The 18386-nt window shown below is 39.4% G+C and overlaps 1 long non-coding RNA gene across 2 annotated transcripts; it reads left to right on the top strand.

Moving 5' to 3' along the window:
• Window positions 1-6778: 6778 nt before the first annotated feature.
• Window positions 6779-16312, top strand: LOC113907694. 2 transcript variants are annotated; one of them, XR_003515261.1, is made up of 3 exons: window positions 6779-6914; window positions 11004-11080; window positions 14211-16312. It is a non-coding gene; the product is annotated as an uncharacterized LOC113907694 (long non-coding RNA). The 2 variants fall into 2 exon arrangements; XR_003515260.1 differs by lacking the exon at window positions 6779-6914 and adding an exon at window positions 8717-8794.
• Window positions 16313-18386: the final 2074 nt, after the last annotated feature.

Genomic DNA, 18386 nt, shown 5'->3' on the forward strand with positions numbered 1-18386 from the left:
ATATAAACAATCAGTATACCAGGTAATATATTTATATGCTACTTCTACATTTACATGTACTAAAATTTAAGAAAAATTTGAAATGTTTAATATTGCAAATTGTTCCTTAGCTGCCATGCAGACCTATTGCCAATATGCTAATTTGCTAAGGTAGGACTATGTAAAGTAGGATGCGAAGAGCTGACTCATTTGAAAAGACCCTGATGCTGGGAAAGATTGAAGGCAGGAGGAGAAGGTGACAACAGAGGATGAGATGGTTGGATGGCATCACTGACTCAATGGACATGAGTTTGAGTAAACTCCAGGAGTTGGTGATGGACAGGGAGGCCTGGCATGCTGCAGTCCATGGGGTCACAAAGAGTCAGACAGGACTGAGCGACTGAACTGAGCTGAACTGAGGACTATGTCAGGATGCCACACCTGGAACATATGGAGAAAAAAATGGGTGCTCATCAACAAGTGGGGAAAGATCCCTCTTTTGTAAGAATCTATTGCATCCACACTGAGAAGAAGGATGGGACCAGTTACTGCATTTCTGCACTTGCTTTTATTTAACTGATTCTGCTCCTCAAATCTTCCCTAGGTAATGAAGCAATATCATCTCTGAAGTCCAGTGTAGCATGCAGATGCACTCATCTTTTGTTTTGGGAATAGACAGCAAGAGATTTAAAGGAATAATCATTTGGGAACTGAGAGAAGTTTGATGTAAAAGCCATCATTTAAAAATCACATATTGGGGTGGATCAGCTCTGTCTGATGGATGCAATTGACATGGTGTCCAGGTATTTTTTTTTAATAAATTCAGTTTCTATGTTTATAATGAGCAGATCTCCCTAAAGAGTAGAACCCAAAGAAAGGTATTCTTCTTACCCAAGTGGAAAAGTTTCTAAAAGAAAGTGTACTCAGTATAGGAGTGATCTATCATTCTGAAATCTCTAAACACTTTGTATTTTTTCCTCCTCATGCTTGGAAAGATATGATAAATACAATAACACTTTGTCCACTTGTATCTCCTCATAGAGAACACAGGTTCTTTATGACCAACGAGAGATATCTTATTTGATTTTTTTAAATCACCACCTGTGCCTAGCACAGTAGATTCAAGATGGTTGTTATTGTTTAGTCGCTCAGTTGTGTCTAACTCTTTGCCACCCCACGGACTGCAGCACACCAGGCTTCCCTGTCCTTCACTATCTCCCAGAGTTTGCCCAAACTCGTGTCCATTGATTTGGTAATGCCATCCAACCATCTCATTCTGTGTTACCCTCTTCTCCTCCTGCCCCAACATTGGGGTCTTTTCAAATGAGTTGGCTCTTCACATCAGGTGGCCAAAGTATTGGAGCTTGAGCTTCAACATTAGTCCTTCCCCTTCCAATGAATATACAGGACTAATTTCCTTTAGGATTGTCTGGTTTGATTTCATTGCTGTCCAAGGGACTCTTAAGAGTCTTCTCCTGCACCACAGTTTGAAAGTATCAGTTTTTTGATGGTCAGTCTTCTTTATGGTCTAGCTCTCACATCCATACATGACTACTGGAAAAACCATAGCTTTGACTATATGTACCTATGTTGGTAAAGTAATGTCTCTGCTTTTTAATATGCTGTCTAGGTTTGTCATAGCTTTTCTTCCAAGGAGCAAGCGTCTTTTAATTTCATGGCTGCAATCATGATCTGCAGTGATTTTGGAGCCCAAGAAAATAAAGTCTGACACTATTTCCATTGTTTCCCCATCTATTTGCCGTGAAGTGATGGGACTGGATGCCGTGATCTTAGTTTTTTGAATGTTGAGTTTTAAGCCAGCCTCTTTAGTCTCCTCTTTCACCTTCATCAAGAGGCCCTTTAGTTCCTCTTCCCTCCTGCCATTAGGTTGGTATCTTCTGCATATCTGAGATTATTGATATTTCTCCCAGCAATCTTGATTCCAACTTGTGCAAAAATACCCAGCCCAGCATTTCACATGATATACCCTGCATATAAGTTAAATGAGCAGGGTGACAATATACGGCCTTGACGTACTCCTTTCTAATTTTGAACCAGTCTGTTGTTCCATGTCTGGTTCTAACTGTTGCTTCTTGTCCTGCATACAGGTTTCTCAGGAAACAAATAAAGCAGTCTGGTATTCCCATTTTTTTAAAGTATTTTCCACAATTTGTTGTGAGCCAAGTAGTGAAAGGCTTTTGTGCAGTCAATCAATGAAGAATCAAGATTGTAGAGTCTCAAATTTACTTTAAAAATTTTTGAATAGCTAAACTAAATAAATAAAAGAAAAATACAACAAACTGTAATTCATTATGTAACAATGTAATAAACTGTAACCCTTGTGATTTTTTTGTTTCTGCTCTTTGGTTAGGAATGCATTACATATGCGTGTAATGGGGTAATTAACAAAACCAACATTAGACCAGCTGAGGTCTGAGGCTGAATCATTGAGACAGTAATAATAGTGTCACAAACTGAAGTGTGACTATTGATTACACTGTGGGTGGGAGATGAGTGATGGAAAGAAGAGTGGGAAATCAGTTTAGTTGAAGGTGAAATAGGTAAATATTAATGAAAGTCTCAGAAGGGAATAAGAGATGTAGGACTAAAATGTAAGCCAGAGATTGAGGTTAGTGAAAGATTTTTGTCTTGTGATTCAGAAATTATAATGCTAACAGTTGCATTTTTAATAATAATTAGTACATTTTAGTGTTTACTGTGTGTAAAGTAGTTTTGTTAAATGCTCTATGCATACCAGCTTATTTATTTCTTAGGGACACATGAAATTAATATTACCATGATCCTTTTCTTTGAAAGAATATAAATGAGGCTTTGAGATGGTTACTTGCCAACATTTCATTGCTGGCAAGTAACAGAGTAAGGAAGTCAACCAAGGTATTTCGGACGACATAGCTTGCTGTTTATCACCAAGGGCATTTGAAGCCATGGGATTGGATTCCAGTTCCTTGGCAGAAGGTAAAGAGAAATAAGAAAAGAAAATGACACAGGAAATGGTAACATCTGGCAGAAGGAAAGGAAGCTTTACTAATTAGCCTATTTAACTTACTAGTGAAAGAAATCACTCCTGACTTGGTTTAAACACAAGAGGGGATTTTAATAGGAAGATAAGCTGCGAAACATTTGGAGAACCATGACCGGAAAAAGGCCACAAGCTCTCATAACATTGGGAATCAGGGGCGAGAGCATTAGGCTTCTTTATTTTTCTCTTAGCTATGCTTCTCTGTGTCAAGTTCATTCATCTCTCTTTCTGTATGGCTTTATTCATGTGGCAAGAATTTAGGTAGCCATATATCCCAGAATTTCATAGCTTGTGATTTTAGCCAAGAAAGGGACAATGACAAGATTCTCTGGGACTCAAGTCCAGGTATTCAGAGCAAGACTCTAACTGGTCCAACCTAGGTCAAGTGCTATACCAGTTAGGAAATTTGTGCTCTATAACTGAGAAAACCTTTGTTGTTGCTGTTCAGTCCCTGAGTTGTGTCTGACTCATTGTAACCCAATGAGCTGCAGCATGCAAGGCTCCTCTGTCCTCCACTATCTCTCAGAGTTTTGCTCAAATTCATGTCCATTGAGTCGGTAATACTATCTAACCATTTCATCCTCTGCTGCTCCCTTCTCCTTTGGCCTTCAATCTTCCCCAGCATCAGAGTATTTTCTAGTGAGTTGTCTCTTTGCATCACGTTGCCAAAATATTGGATGGAGCTTCAGCTTCAGCATCAGTCCTTCCAGTGCATATTCAGGACTGATTTCCTTGAGGATTGACTGGTTTGATCTCCTTCCTGTCCAAGGGAATCTCAAGAGTCTTCCAGCATCAGTTTGAAATCACCAATTCTTCTGTGCTCAGCCCTCTTTATGGTCCAACTCTCACACCTGTACATGACTACTGGAAAAACTATAGCTTTGACTATATGGAGTTTTGTCAGCAAAGTGATGTCTCTCCTTTCTGTGTGACTTAAAAAACTAAAAAAATCTTTATTGTATATATATTTTTTCATATAACAAGAGATCTGGAGGGAGTTGGCTCTAGGTATGGTTCAGCACTAAATGATGTCAAGGGTTAGAATATCTAGGATTCTTTCAACATTCCACTTGTGATAGAAAGATGGCTGCAGTTACTATGATAATCATATCCTCATGGCAGCCTCTGAAGCAGAAGAAAGGGGGCACAAAAGAAGACTCTCTGTAAAACATACTCTTTCTGTTAGGAGAGAAATTACTGCATTTAGCTTTGGTGGGGCCTGCATGTGTGCATGCTAAGTCAGTTCATTCATGTCTGACTCTTTGTGACCCTGTGGACGGTAGCCCGCCAGGCTCCTCTGTCCATGGGATTCTCCAGGCAAGAATACTGAAGTGGGCTGCCATGCCCTTCACCAGGGGATCTTCCTGACCCAAGGATTGAACCTGTGTCTCTTAAGTCTCCCTCATTGGCAGGCATGTTATTTACCACTAGTACCACCTGGGAAGCCATTAGTGAGGCCTGAACAGATATAATTCTGGGGATCTTCTTTCAAACAGATCAATATTAAAAATACAAAATTGGGCAGAGGGCTTCTTGACTGGGATCATTGTGAGTATGAGACCCTAAGCTGAAGTTTGTCCAGCTTCCAAGTAAATCGTCTCTGTTTCATTTTCTCTGATGTCTCCATGGCTGAACTGAGTCATGTGATCTCTCCTGGCTGCAAGGAGCTTGGGGAAGTGAGTGTCTGAAACTTGCAGCAGCTAACTTTGGAGATGGGTATCTAAGACTAGGGAAGATGGGGAGAAGACTGACTGTTGAATGAGAACTGATTTGTTTCCATAAATGTCTATTATTGGGATGTTTCTGCATGTCCAGAGCTATAGAGTCATTCTATAAAGCATGACTGCTTTTAAAAGTAATTCTGTGAATTGGGGTAGTGGGATCAATAGTATTGCCCCCCAAATTTGTCCACCTAGAATCTCAGAACATCATCTTATTTGGATGTAGGGTCTCTGCAGATGTCAGTAGTTAAGGACTTTGGGATGCATAGTAATGGATTTAGGGTGAGTGGAGGAGAGATGCAGGGTCATGCAGAGAAGAAGGCTGTGTGAAGATCGAGGCAGAGTGGAGTTATGCTCTCACAAGCTGTGAACACCTGGGGTCACCAGAGGCTCAAAGAGCCAAGGTAGCCTTCTCCCCTAGAGTCTTCAGAGAGTGCACAGCCCTGCTCACACCTTCACTTGTGACCTTTAGCTTCTAGAATTACGAGAGAACAAATTTCTGCTGTATTAAGCCATCCAGTTTGTGGTTGTTATGGCAGCCCTAGGGAACAAATACGATGGTATAAAGGGTAGTTATCAGAAGAAGGGGATGTGGAGCTGTTGTCCATTGAGGGATTTATAAAAGGAGTTACAAGCAGGTCGAGTCACAGATATAGGATGAGAGCCAGGTTGGTGATTGCTTGATGGAATGTCAATGCTGGGAAGAGGTCATGTGAAATCCAGACAAGAGAGCAGAGATGATGAGAAAGGAGAGCACACACTCTTCCATCCAAACCATGAATCCCTAAGCAGATCTACCTGTTGCTGTCTGTCCATAAATGCTGTGTGTTAGAAATGGCCCTGTCCTCTTCCTCTTGCCTGGATCACTCACTTGCCTAATCCACTCTATCAGTTTCTCTCTGTGAAACCAACGTGGCAGGCACCCTCCTCCTTTTAGTCCTTCCTGTCATTGGTGTGGAGTGCTGTGTATCTCTGAGTGTGTGTATAGAGTGATGTGTTCATAGCTTTCCATTTGTAGATATTAAGTAATCGAGGCAGAATCTCTGTCTCTTTGGTTCTCTTTTCTGGTAGCATACTCTTGAAGTTATTTAAGAAGTGCTGAAATGAAGCTGATGGCATGTAATGTATATCTTGTGGGGTACAAGCATAAGAAAAATAAGAGACACTGACATTAAATCCTTAGAAGTCTCCTTATTTAAATCCTATAGTTAAAAAATCTGTTATTTGGGGAAGTAGTCCACATTTATTTATTTTAGACGTAAAAGAAGTCAATTCTTTGGAAGGACGACTATTTCTTTTTTTTTTAAATATGTTTTTTTTTTTTTTAAGTTGGAGTGTAGTTGCTTTACAATGTTGTTAGTTTCTACTGTACAATGACATGTATCAGTAATATGTATGCATATATCCACTCCCTCGTGGACCTCCCATCACTCCCAACCCCACTCGTCTAGGTCATCACAGAACACTGAGCTGGATGTGACTACGCTGTGAATGTATTAATATATGCACGTCCATGAATTCTTATATAGCCTGTATCTTTTCCTTGATGACTCAGAGTTGCTGTTATGCGTGTCCATTATTGTTCTGTGCTGTAGTGCGATGTTCTGGGGCTTTTTTCCCTGAATGCTTGGACAATCACACTGCTGAACTGGGGCTCTCTTCTCTTGCTGTAGAGCCGGGCAGCTGTGCTACTGGTAGTTCCCAACACACTTTTCTTTACCAGCATGCTGTCTTTCTTTAATGTACTGTTTCTAATCCATTGTGGCCTGGGAATCCAAGTAACACAGCTTGTTAGAATTGATCCTAATGTAAGAGTAAATGCCCCCAAGCAAGCATCTGTGCCCCCGAGTGAGTTTCTTTGGGAGTCTATTCTTCAAGTTAGGTGTAATCAGTTTTAGTGCATGGTCAGCCAGAGCAATTTTTTCTCTGCTTCTGAACACTCACACAGATCCAGCTGGCCAAGGAGGTGGTTGGCAGCATCCAGCAAGTTCTCAGGAGGAATGTTTTTTTCCCCCCTTTACATTGTTTTCCAGGCCCTAAGTTATTTTTAAATATGATATATGTGGTTTTGTTTCATTTTAGGATATCGACGGGATAATATTCACTGGAGAAATAATTCCTTACTTTTAAAGCCTCCATCTTGGCCAGTTACCTTAGCCGAACTTTGGATAATGGTAATGTGTGGTTTGTTTTGGGCTAAGAGCTACGAGTCTGTGTTGTTAATGACTGACACGCAGCGACCATGTGTGTCAAAGCTGGGTTAACTAGAGAGGAAAAGCTGTGTGAGAATAACCTGATTGTGCCAAGAGGTCATATTTTAAACATACAGTCAACCCTCTGGAACCGCAATTTCCGCATCTGCAAAGTCAACCGACCAGAGTTTGTGGATTCAGATATCCGCTCTACTAGGCCATTTTATGTAAAGGGCTTGAGCATCCTTGGTCTTTTTTTTATTATTATTTTTTTAATCCACTGAAGTCCTGGAACCAATCCCTGCCCCCCACTCCCCGCCCCAACACACAGACACACAAACACATACACAGATGCTGAGGGGGAACTGGACTGTACATAGCAGTACTGAAGATACAGGAGGAGAGCCAGGGTTTCCTAGGATGTCATACTGTTTATGAGTCAGGTTGTAGAAGGTCTTTGCATCTTGAGATGACACAAGTCAAAATGACAAGAGTAGGAATTTTGAGGTTGAAATCAGTCAGGCAGTTGGATAACAGTCATTTGATTTAGTTTGAGTAAACTCCCGGAGTTGGTGATGGATAGGGAGGCCTGGCGTGCTGCAGTCCATGGGCTAGCAAAGAGTTGGACATGACTAAGCGACTGAACTGAACATTCAATTTAAGAAAAGAAGAGTCTTTGAGCAGAACTGGTTTCTTGTAGGTCCTTTTCAACTGTATTACACGCAAACTCTTGCCGTGAGAGAGTAAATGGTGAAGGGCACAGAATACATAGAAGACTTGGAGAAGCCAAGTGTAAATAGTCACAGCCCTGAAAAATGATGCAGGTTTAGGAAAATGAGTGCCTCTATAAATCACTGGAAAACTCGATGATGATTCGCGCTGCAGATGGGCTTTTAAACAAGTGTGCAAGTTTGCTGCTGCTTCTCAACTCCCAATTGGATACTTAAAAAAAAAAAAGGCTCTTTCTCAATATCCTGTTCTTGTGCCTTATTAAAATCATTCTGGTGCTCTGACCCCCACCCCTTGTTTCTTTCTTCTTTTCACATCTGTGTTTGTGTGGGGAGGATGTGACCCACTGTTCCCAGCCGTGGAGAATGCCTCAAAGTCATGAGGACGAGATGGTGACCCAGCTACAGTGCGTGTGAAATGAGTGATGGGAAGAGAGAGGGAGAGAGCAAGACGCGGTACCGGGTTAGGAGTTGTGCAGTTATTTCTAGCTTTGAATTGTTTCCAAATCTCATACATTCACAGACAGCCTCGCCAAAGCCCACAGCTGTCATGCATTTTCAACAGATTCCACAGGGCCTAGATGAGGTTTGAAGGCATTCCTTTGCTCTTACACATTAGCTCCAAGGAATTACCGTAACATCTGATATTGTGGAATTGGAATCTTTGCCATCCTGACCTTGCCCAGAGCAGTCCGGAAATAGGGGTCCAAGAATGTATTATCTCATATGGCCTGTAAGGGTCACCAGGGGCCCCCTCGGTGCCGTTCCAACCAAATGCAGGCGCCCAATGTGCTCTACTTTTGGGGAAACCGTGCTGCTTCGTATGGACACAGTGGGCAGACACGTGTTCCCATTGCTATTTGGATGTTTGTCATAGGAAAGGCATGTTCCACTGGAGAAATTCCCAGCTGTCAGTAATGTGCTGATACACCACAGCCAATCATCGGAAGGCGAGCCAAATAAACAGGATGTTCACAGTGTGTGTGATTGCATGAGTGTGGAGCAAAACTTCTGCCCATTTCACAGCCTCATAATGGGATTGACATGCATTGCTTCATCTGCATCTGTCTGTTTAGGGTAGAAACACATAGACACCATGGAAACAACGTGTTAGAGAGCCCTTTCTTTGGCTATGTGGGTATTGATATGGTGGGATGAAGTCTGTGTAAACTGGGAATGAACGTTTCTTTAGTGTCATGAATTTACTTGCTGGGAAGTGCCTTCAGGTCATCCAAACACAGAGAGGAAATGAGCAGATTGTCGGTGGCTATTGTGCGTTGACTGAGGGGGCTGAGTGTCTCTGGCTATTTTTACACACAGCTGGAGTCATCTTCATTCTTTCTTCTTGTAAGCCACTAACTGGTTATTTATATAAATGTACAGAAACAAGTCAGAGTTATGTCATTGCCCTTCTCTTTGAAAATGCTGCTACTGTTAACTGTGTGCTGTGCTCAGTCCCTCAGTCGTGTCCGACTCTTTGTGACCCCATGGACTGTAGCCCACCAGGCTCCTCTGTCCATGGGGATTCTCCAGGCAAGAATACTGGAGTGGTTTTCAATGCCTTCCTCCAGGGGAACTTCCCAACCCAGGGATCGAACCCAGGTCTCCCGCACTGCAGGCAGAATCTTTACTGTCTGAGCCACCAGGGAAGCAAAGTGAAAGTTGCTTAGTTGTGTGTGACTCTTTGCGACCCCCTGGACTGCATAGTCCATGGAATTCTCCAGGCCAGCATAATGGAGTGGATAGCCTTTCCATTCTCCAGGAGATCTTTCCAACCCAGGGATTGAACCTAGGTCTCCTGCATTGCAGGCAGATTCTTTACCAGCTGAGCCACAAGGGAAGCCCAAGAATACTGGAGTGGGTAGCCTATCCCTTCTCCAAAGGATCTTCCCAACCCAGGAATCGAACTGGGGTCTCCTGCATTGCAGGCAGATTCTTTACCAACTGAGCTATGAGGGAAGCCCGGTTAACTATTAGTGCCTAAAAATATTTCTGAAGCAGCAATTTGGGAAGGGACAGTGGGGACTTCCTTCAACATTCATGTGCAGAGTTCTTTGAAAAATGACATTAAATATCCTGTTAGATGCCAAACCCTTTACTCCTCCAGAAATGTAGATCCCTTTGCCCAAGTTGGTACATTTATTCATAATAATAACAGTAGGTAACATTTACTGCAGATTTCCTACATGCCAGTGTTGGGTTCGGTCTTTAACATATGTTAACTCTTTTAATTCTCACAAAAGCATATTGTGTTGGTATTCTTCTTTTTCTTCTAAAGATAAGGAAACTAGGGTTCATGAATGTTAGTGGGCTTGCCTAAGAAAATCGAGCTGGTTAAAGAGTGAGTTTGAAGCCAGATCTATTTGAGTCCAGAACCCACACACTTAACCACTCCTCTGTATGACCCTCATGTGTGTTTGCTTTATGGGAAATCTGATTCTGTTGCAGCCTCTGGTATTATGTTCCATGGAAATGTGACTCCTTGTTCCTTCTTGAATAAGCTTGAGGGACAGAGATAATATTGGCATTCTCATGCCTATTCATTTAGGATGCTTCACTAGCATAGCAGGCTGAAGGTTGAGGACCACGGCGTGAAGAGTTGGTCATGATTTTTTCAATTTTGATCTTTTAATTATGATGGTTGCATGCTGCTTTTGAAACTTATGGCCCAAGATGCACTGACTTAAGCCCAAGCACATGTCAGGATGCCTTCTTTTAAAAATTTTGACACACTTTCATAGTTTTTAGGTGATAAGCATAGCTGAAAAAACAGAGTTTTCTAAATGCACAGAATCTGTACTTTGTTTTGTTGTTACTGTTGCTTAGTCACTCAGTCGTGTATGACTCTTTGAGACCCCATGGACTGTAGCCCATCAGGCTTCTCTATCCATGGGATTTCCCAGGCAAAGATACTGGAGTGGGTTGCCATTTCCTTTTCCAGGGGATCTTCCCAAACCCAGTGATAGAACCCATGTCTTGTGCATTGGCAGGTGGATTCTTTACCACTGAGCCACCACGGAGGCTTAGTTTGGTTAATGAACTTTTAAAAGATTTGTACTATGGTATCATCTAGCAGAGGACAGAACTACATAATGGTTAGAACACAAGCTCTGGACTTGCATTACTTAATTTTTCTGTGACCTTGGAAAATATGATTGATATCTCTGTACCCTTTTCTGCCCCCATCTGTGCAATAGGGCGCAGGGAAATAGCAGTTATCTTGTAAGATTGTTATTAAGATGTAATGAGAGGATACATGTAAAATGTGTAGTAAATATTCGGTTGTATGCAGTAAATGCCTTTTGGCACTTTCTATCACCATCTTTGCATTATTTTTCTCCAGGGTTCTCACTGCAATCCAATGCACTGGATTATGAAATATTGGCTCCCTGAACTAGAACATAAGCCCCATGGAACCAGGTATGTTTTGTTCTCCTCTGTATCCTCATGGTCTAGGACAGCAGCCCAAACCATCTCACAAATGTGTTGAATAAATTAGCTGTTATTATCATCACTATTATTATCATCAGTTTCAGACACTATGCTTTCAAAAACTTTTGAAAATACTGTTCAGGTTTGCACAGTTACTGAGAGGCTTAAGATATGTTTGATTTGTAATCATAGAATTTAATAGTTTATAGAAACATCAGAACATATTGAGTTTAGCCTCTTCAATTTATAAGAGAACTTAAAATATCCTGAGGCCAGGAATATTAAGTGGTGTTCCCCCTGTTAAGAATTACCCAGTGGCAGCTAAGATCTGGCTTCAAGGCCTATGACACCCAATGCAGTCAGTATTCCTTCTTCTGTGGCCCACTGACTTCTAATTTGGGAACCAACTTGGCTCTTGCCTCTCAGTGGGTCAAGCCTCATTCCAGGTGAAAACTCAGGTCCTGTTTCTTCATTGTGTTTTACTCCAAACTTCTCATCACCTAGTTGATTGGTCATTGCTGCCATCCATGTTTCTCACAGGGATAGAATTTATTCGAATGATAAAGTGTACTTTAGTCACAAGATATGTCTAGAGATGGCTGAGGATTACAAGGGGTCAGGAAAGCAGCTCCTCTCCTGATCACTAAGTTAGAAGTTGTGCACCTTTTATCAGCTCTGTTTGGAGTCCATCCTGGCTTTTGAGATCTCCAATATATTTCATTTGGGGAGAAAATCAAAACAAATAAAACCTTTAAAGGTTATCACACTTCTGGCTCCAGAGCTACCTAAGAGAAAAGAAGGTATGAATTCATCTCCAAAACATCATGTACTGTTTCCAGTATGGTAAGCAATGTGGCTGGAGTTTACAAATATTTTTAAAGGCGCAACTTTTCCTCAAGGAGTTTACACTCTGAAAAATTCATCCCACAGTACGTAACAGTGACCGTAGTTAGAACACGAAGAGTGGAGATGAAGATGAAAATTTGAAGGCGCTTAGAGAAGGGAAAAAAACCACTTCCAGGGAGTGAATGGGATGTTGACATAAAAGGCAACATCTTAAGTAGACTATTGTGGTTGGTGGCATTCTCCAAATTTCATGCATCTTGGCTGAGATATATTTTTAAAGTTGATTGATTACTTAAGGTCTGTTTTATTTCATGATGTTTTATATTTTCATGTATGCCATTTAATAGACACATCTATATGCAACCTAGTGCAATCAAAATAGCTTATTTCTCAAAAAGAGGCTTTTGTTGCAGGTATTGCTTTGTATTTTTTGATACTCACAATTATAAGCATTTACTTGAATTTATGAATGATAATATATTCCCCAAAGAAAAAATTGTATCTTGTATATACACATGTAAGGTATTTAGAGTCTGTATATATAGTTAAGAATTAAACAGGCCCTTTTTGGACACTGCGGATTTGACTCATGTAACTGATTGTAGAACGGTTGAAACACAAAAGATTTGCAAACCAAAGTCCATTATGATATAGTAGGGAGTATTGAAGGGACCCCGGAGCTGAACCTATGATTTTTACATTAAAAAGTCCCAGAAAACAGTTGCCTCCATAGATGTTTTTTTTTCCCCTGTGAGTGTATCTTTCTACTTAAAATAATTCACTGCATTTATTTTAATAGTTGATCTTTTTCCTGATCCTTATTTACAAAAGAGAATATAATGCTGGTAATATAAGTATCTTTAGTTTTGCTAAATATTTTACAGTGCATTGAATATGTCATGGTAACTAGAAACTTGAAAGCTCTTTTTTTTATTGAGGTCTAATTTACATGTAACTATGTCAGTTTCAGTTGTATACCAAAATAATACCTGTATATATTGCAAAATGATGACCACACTATGTCTTGAAAGTTTTGATTAATTTTTATTAAATCATATGTCATATTTTCCATTTACCCATCAAAAAAAAAACACAAAACAAATATGATTTATAGAAGCAAGAATGACAGAGATATGATTTGCCTCCGTTTACTGAGGTGACGGCGCTTCCTTTTCCATTCTTCCCCTCCATTCTGACTTTGCCCTGTCCCTGTGCCCAGCTAAGGAGTTGTTGGCTGTGAGGCTCTGTGTCCCTAGCATCCATGTACTAGCTTGGTTGGTTTCCTGACTGTGGGCTGCCCTAGCTACCCGTTCTGTTTGCTGGTTCCTAAAGCTACGGTTGCAGCCTTAGTCTTTTGTTTCTCACGTCGAACATGCCGACAGATGTGCTCACTGAACATTTTAACCAGCATACTTAGGCTGGCTTCTTCTGAAGCTGATGAAATTACCAAAACAATTTCATGCTCCTCTGCAGAGCAAAGGGAAGGCAAAACCAGAAAGATGGATCAAACGCAGCCACTGTGGAAGACGTCTCAGAGCTTTAACAGAGCATAAGAACAACGGTGTTCAGTGACTTTGGGGAGCCATGTTCTCTCATGATGAGAACTGGACTAAAACAGCTTACTCAGACCCTGTGTACTATGTCTTATTATAATTAGCTTTTACACTATGATTGGATTTTAGACCAGATTATCCATTGCTATTTGTGCAGAGAGGTCAATCGATTTTTTTGTAAATATCTTGGGACAGGTTTCCTGAGGTCATGAACATGTGACTATACCAAGAAGAATGATTTATTATCAAATATTTGTTGAACTGTTATTATGTGAAGGAGACTTATTTAATGTGTAAATATTTATGCAAGACACACTCCTTGCTCAGAGGATCTTGTGCACAGTTGTTAAAACTGGTGTGGGACCTTCTATGACATAGGGCATATTCGAGGATAAGAGGACTTTCTAGTGGTTGATAGAATATTAGATCTGAAGCTCTTTCAGAAATCATCTACTCCTCCCATCTCATCCTATGGGTATGATAACTGTAAGTGTGACTTGCCCAAGAAGATCACTCAGACATTGAGGAAAAGTCAAATATAAACATACTTATCTTTCCTTTAAATCTGGTAATTTTTTTCATGATATAACATGTATATTTATACTGTTTTAAGCAGATCAAATGCAGTTGAATTTTACTTGTTGTACTTTAGTGCTTATTGTTGATTGTTTTAATCCTAATGTGTTTAATCTGGTTTTCTCTGTGTTGTATATTTTTAGATATGGGAGAGAGGACGAGAGAAGAACTTCTCTATTTTGCACTTCAATTTTTCATTTTTTACTAGTACTAATTTGAAACTTTTCATTATATAAGTAATACCTACTAATTGAATAAAACTAGAAGATACATATAAGGAAAATGAAAAAACTAAATTCAATGATAAAACTAGGTGCAATCTTCTAGAGAAAACCACTAATATATGTATTTATTTTTCTTTGCAATAAAAATGGGATCATATTTAGCCTACTATTTTACACTTCATTTTTTCAGGTAGCTATTTACATGAGCATTTTTTATGTGGGTAAGTATATTTAGAATAACACTTTTATCGGAATGGCAAAATACTCTGTTTCATTCATTTTATATTGTAGACATTTTACTTACTGTCAATTTTTGAACACTTTGAGAACATTTTTTTGTTGTTGTAAATATTCTGTAATGAAGATCCATAAATTGCACATTTATATGTAATTATTTCCCTAATATTTTCAGTAGTTTTTCTGAATCAGAGAGTACACATACATGCTATACTTTTGATACACAGTGGGTCCATCACCAACACTTTTTATTCCTGATTTCAAAATTTGCAGTTTGTATTCAGAGCTGCAGGATTTAAAATCTGGCCAGGGTAAATGGGTTTATTAAAAAAAAAAAAACAACAAAACCCTTTCCAGTAGAATACGTCAGGTCACAATGGCTTAATATTCATGCAGCAGGGTTATCATTTCTTGAAATATATTAAATAGGTGATATTGATCAGAGACTGATGATAATTGTTCAAAATAAGGGTTTCCTCATCTCTGTCTTTCAAAAACAAGAAGATGATGATTCTAAATTTAGCCTTGGCATCAGGAGATGGCTTCTGTCACGTCTTCATACCTCTTTATCAGAGCTCTCTGACTCACGCTTGGTACATCTGGGATGTAAACTGAATATATGGTTCTATGAGACCTTGGGAGTGTTCGGGTGTTAACTATAAAGCAAACACTGTTACTACCTAGAGGACACTGTGATTCTCTTACTTATGGTTTGAATTTGCTTTCTATGTGTTACTTTTTTTAGAAGTACTTTTTATTTGGACCATTTTAAAAGTCTATATTGAATTTGTTAGAATATTGGTTCTGTTTTATGTTTTGGATTTTCCACTGCAAGGGATGTGGGATCTTAGCTTCCCGACCGGGGTAGAACCTGCACCTCCAGCACTGGAAGGTAAAGCCCTAACCACTGGACCACCAGGGAAGTCCCTGTGGTTGCTTATTGACATGAGAATATGTAACGGTCATTTTTAAAACTTGGTTTACTAAAACCTTCTAGATGTGTATAATGAAACTACTAAATTTAGTGAGATTTGCATGCATTGTTTAAAAGTAAGATTATACTTCCTAATAGAAGAACATTTTCAAAGAGAAAAAAAACCCCACGCATTTATTTTTTGCAATGATAATCTTTCACATTTTGGTGCCTAATAGACTACAAAATCCTTGGTTTTCTTGGATAAGAAATAACTGAGCTCATTAAATGCATGTTGCTTTGAGATAATGGTGTTTTGTGATAATGGTTGTAGTTTCAAACATGTTTCTGCATAGAAATTAACTCGTATCTTTGTTTCTGAAACAGTCTAAGCACTCAAGAGAAAATATTATTGCATTTGTTTTATACCATCTGAGATTAAAATCATTCATATTGTAAATTTTAAAATATCTCCAAAGGTAATATTATTTTACAGCTAAGTATTTTGTCATCTAAGTAAATATTTATATAACTTTAGATTATGCTGTAACTCAATTTATAATGTTTAAAATTATTTTACCATATTTACCATTTATCTCAAGTATGGGTTAGCTCATTCTTTGGAATGGGCAACTATTGCTTTCAACTTTTATATTTTGTTTACAGGTTGTGTTTATTTTGATTAGTGGATTCTGGGATAGTTCTAGAAAAATGTTCAAATCTGATTAGTACTTTTGTGAGATAATGTGGATTTTGTACTTTATACCTACATTCATATGAGTAAATATTATTATGTCAGATGAGCTTGTGTGTGTGTTTGTGTTAGTCGCTTCAGTCATGTCCTACTCTTTGTGACCCCATGGACTGTAGCCCGCCAGGTTCCTGTGTCCATGAAATTCTCCAGGCAAGAATACGGCGGGTTCAGATGAGCTTAGTCTACTTGAAAAACAGAGAGGAGGGTAATGCAATACTGAAAAGTATTGCAAAGTAGGACAGGCCTATTTTGATAGAATGGAGAGAAATGGGGAGGAAAAAAGCCTAGAGTATAGATGACCTCCAGCTTAGGGCTGATTCAGGTATGGAGTCTTTGCGACCCCATAGACTGTAGCCCATCAGGCTCCTTTTTCCATGGAATTCTCCAGGGCTCAAACCCTGGTATCCTGCATTGAAGGCAGTTTCTTTACTATCTGAGCTACCAGGGAAGCCTAACTGAGAGTTATAGGTAATTATTAGGAAGAATGAAAGTCCTGAGCACCTGCCTGGGTGGGTGTTTGCCCATGTTAAGAGCCATATTTCACTTGACCATGATACTCTCTGTCAATCCAAATATTTGCTCTGGATAACTCTTTTCCTCTGCCTCACCATTTCGTTTCTCTCTTTCAGATTATAGTTTAGGACACACTTCTTCCAGGACAGTTTCTGTAAAATCCAGTGGCCTCCACACCACCAACATAATTCTGGATCCTTTAGACTACTCATCACTTTTGTAATCACTGCAGCTCCTCTTTTTACAGACAGAAAATGTGTCTGTCCCATTTTCCTTATTAAATCATAATCATGTAGCTGTGACCAAATTTAAACTTTACTGTGTTCCCTGAAACCCTAAACAAAATAGTTATATAGCTGAGCATTTCTAAATAACCATAGTACCAAGGGGAATTTTATACTGATTTTTTTAACCAGTAAGTTGAAAATATTTCTACTGGTTGGATTAAAAGGAAGAAGATGAAGAAGGAGATAAGTCTGAGCATTTAGATGGGTCTTGAAGATTTTCTGAACACTATACTGAACTTTTTTTTTACACATTACCTCATACAATTCTCATCATTGTTCGTGTGGGAGAGAAACTGTTAAATTCATTTTGGAGATAAAGACATAAAGAGTTCTTTTCTGATGAGGCTCAGAGAATTCAGACACTTGGTCTAGGATACATAATTAGTAAGTGGACGCATTGGAATGAGAACACAAAAATGTGTGATAGGAAAAATTCATTTTTTTTAGCTGATTCTAACATCTTAACATTTTCTACTGGCCTGATTTTAATAATGTAAAGTAATGCTTTCAAACCTCTTTTCTTTTTTTGATAATTGAGTTTGGAGTTTTTAAAATAACTTTATTTTTACATTTTTAATGTATTTTTATTTTTGGCCGTGCTGGGTCTTCACTGCGGCTTGGGTGTTCTCTAGTTGTGGAGAGTGTGGGCTCCTCTCCTTTGCAGTGTGTGCATTTCTCACTGCAGTGGCTTCTCTTGTGCCGCATGAGCTCGAGGGTAAGGAGAATTCAGTAGTTGTGGCAGGTGGGCTCAGTGGTTGTGGTTCCCAGGCTCTAGAACACAGGCTCAATAATTCTAGTGCATGGGCTTAGCTGCTCTACAGCATGTAGGCTCTTCCCAGACCAGGGATAGAAACCATGTCTCCTGTATTGGCAGGTAGATTCTTTACCACTGAGCCACCAGGGAAGTCCCATACCTCTTTTTTATTTTAGACTTTCCAAGCTCTGACTGGTGCTGAAATTTGCTGTTTCAGTCATTGATTCTGCTGTATGGAGAATTTTAGGATGTATGCTCACATATTGGGTTCTTTACTCACCTGATCTAAAAATATAGGGGCATTGCCTTTTTAGCCTAGAAAGGGCTCTAGGAATCAATGCATTCTTTAAGGCCATAGGTCATCTCTGCTTCTCACAAAGTATCCAATTAAAAACTGTTGTGAAAATCAATACAGAGAAATCACTTGCATTCCTATATACTAACAATGAAAAATCGGAAAGAGAAATTAAGGAATCAACCCAATTCACCACTGCAACAAAAAGAATAAAATATCTAGGAATAAACCTATCTAAAGAGACAAAAGAACCGTATACAGAAAATTATAAGACATGAATGAAAGAAATCAAAGACGACATAAACAGATGGAGAGATATTCCATGTTCCTATGTTCCTGGAT

Source organism: Bos indicus x Bos taurus, chromosome 17 (assembly GCF_003369695.1).
Source record: "Bos indicus x Bos taurus breed Angus x Brahman F1 hybrid chromosome 17, Bos_hybrid_MaternalHap_v2.0, whole genome shotgun sequence".
NCBI lineage: Eukaryota > Metazoa > Chordata > Mammalia > Artiodactyla > Bovidae > Bos > Bos indicus x Bos taurus.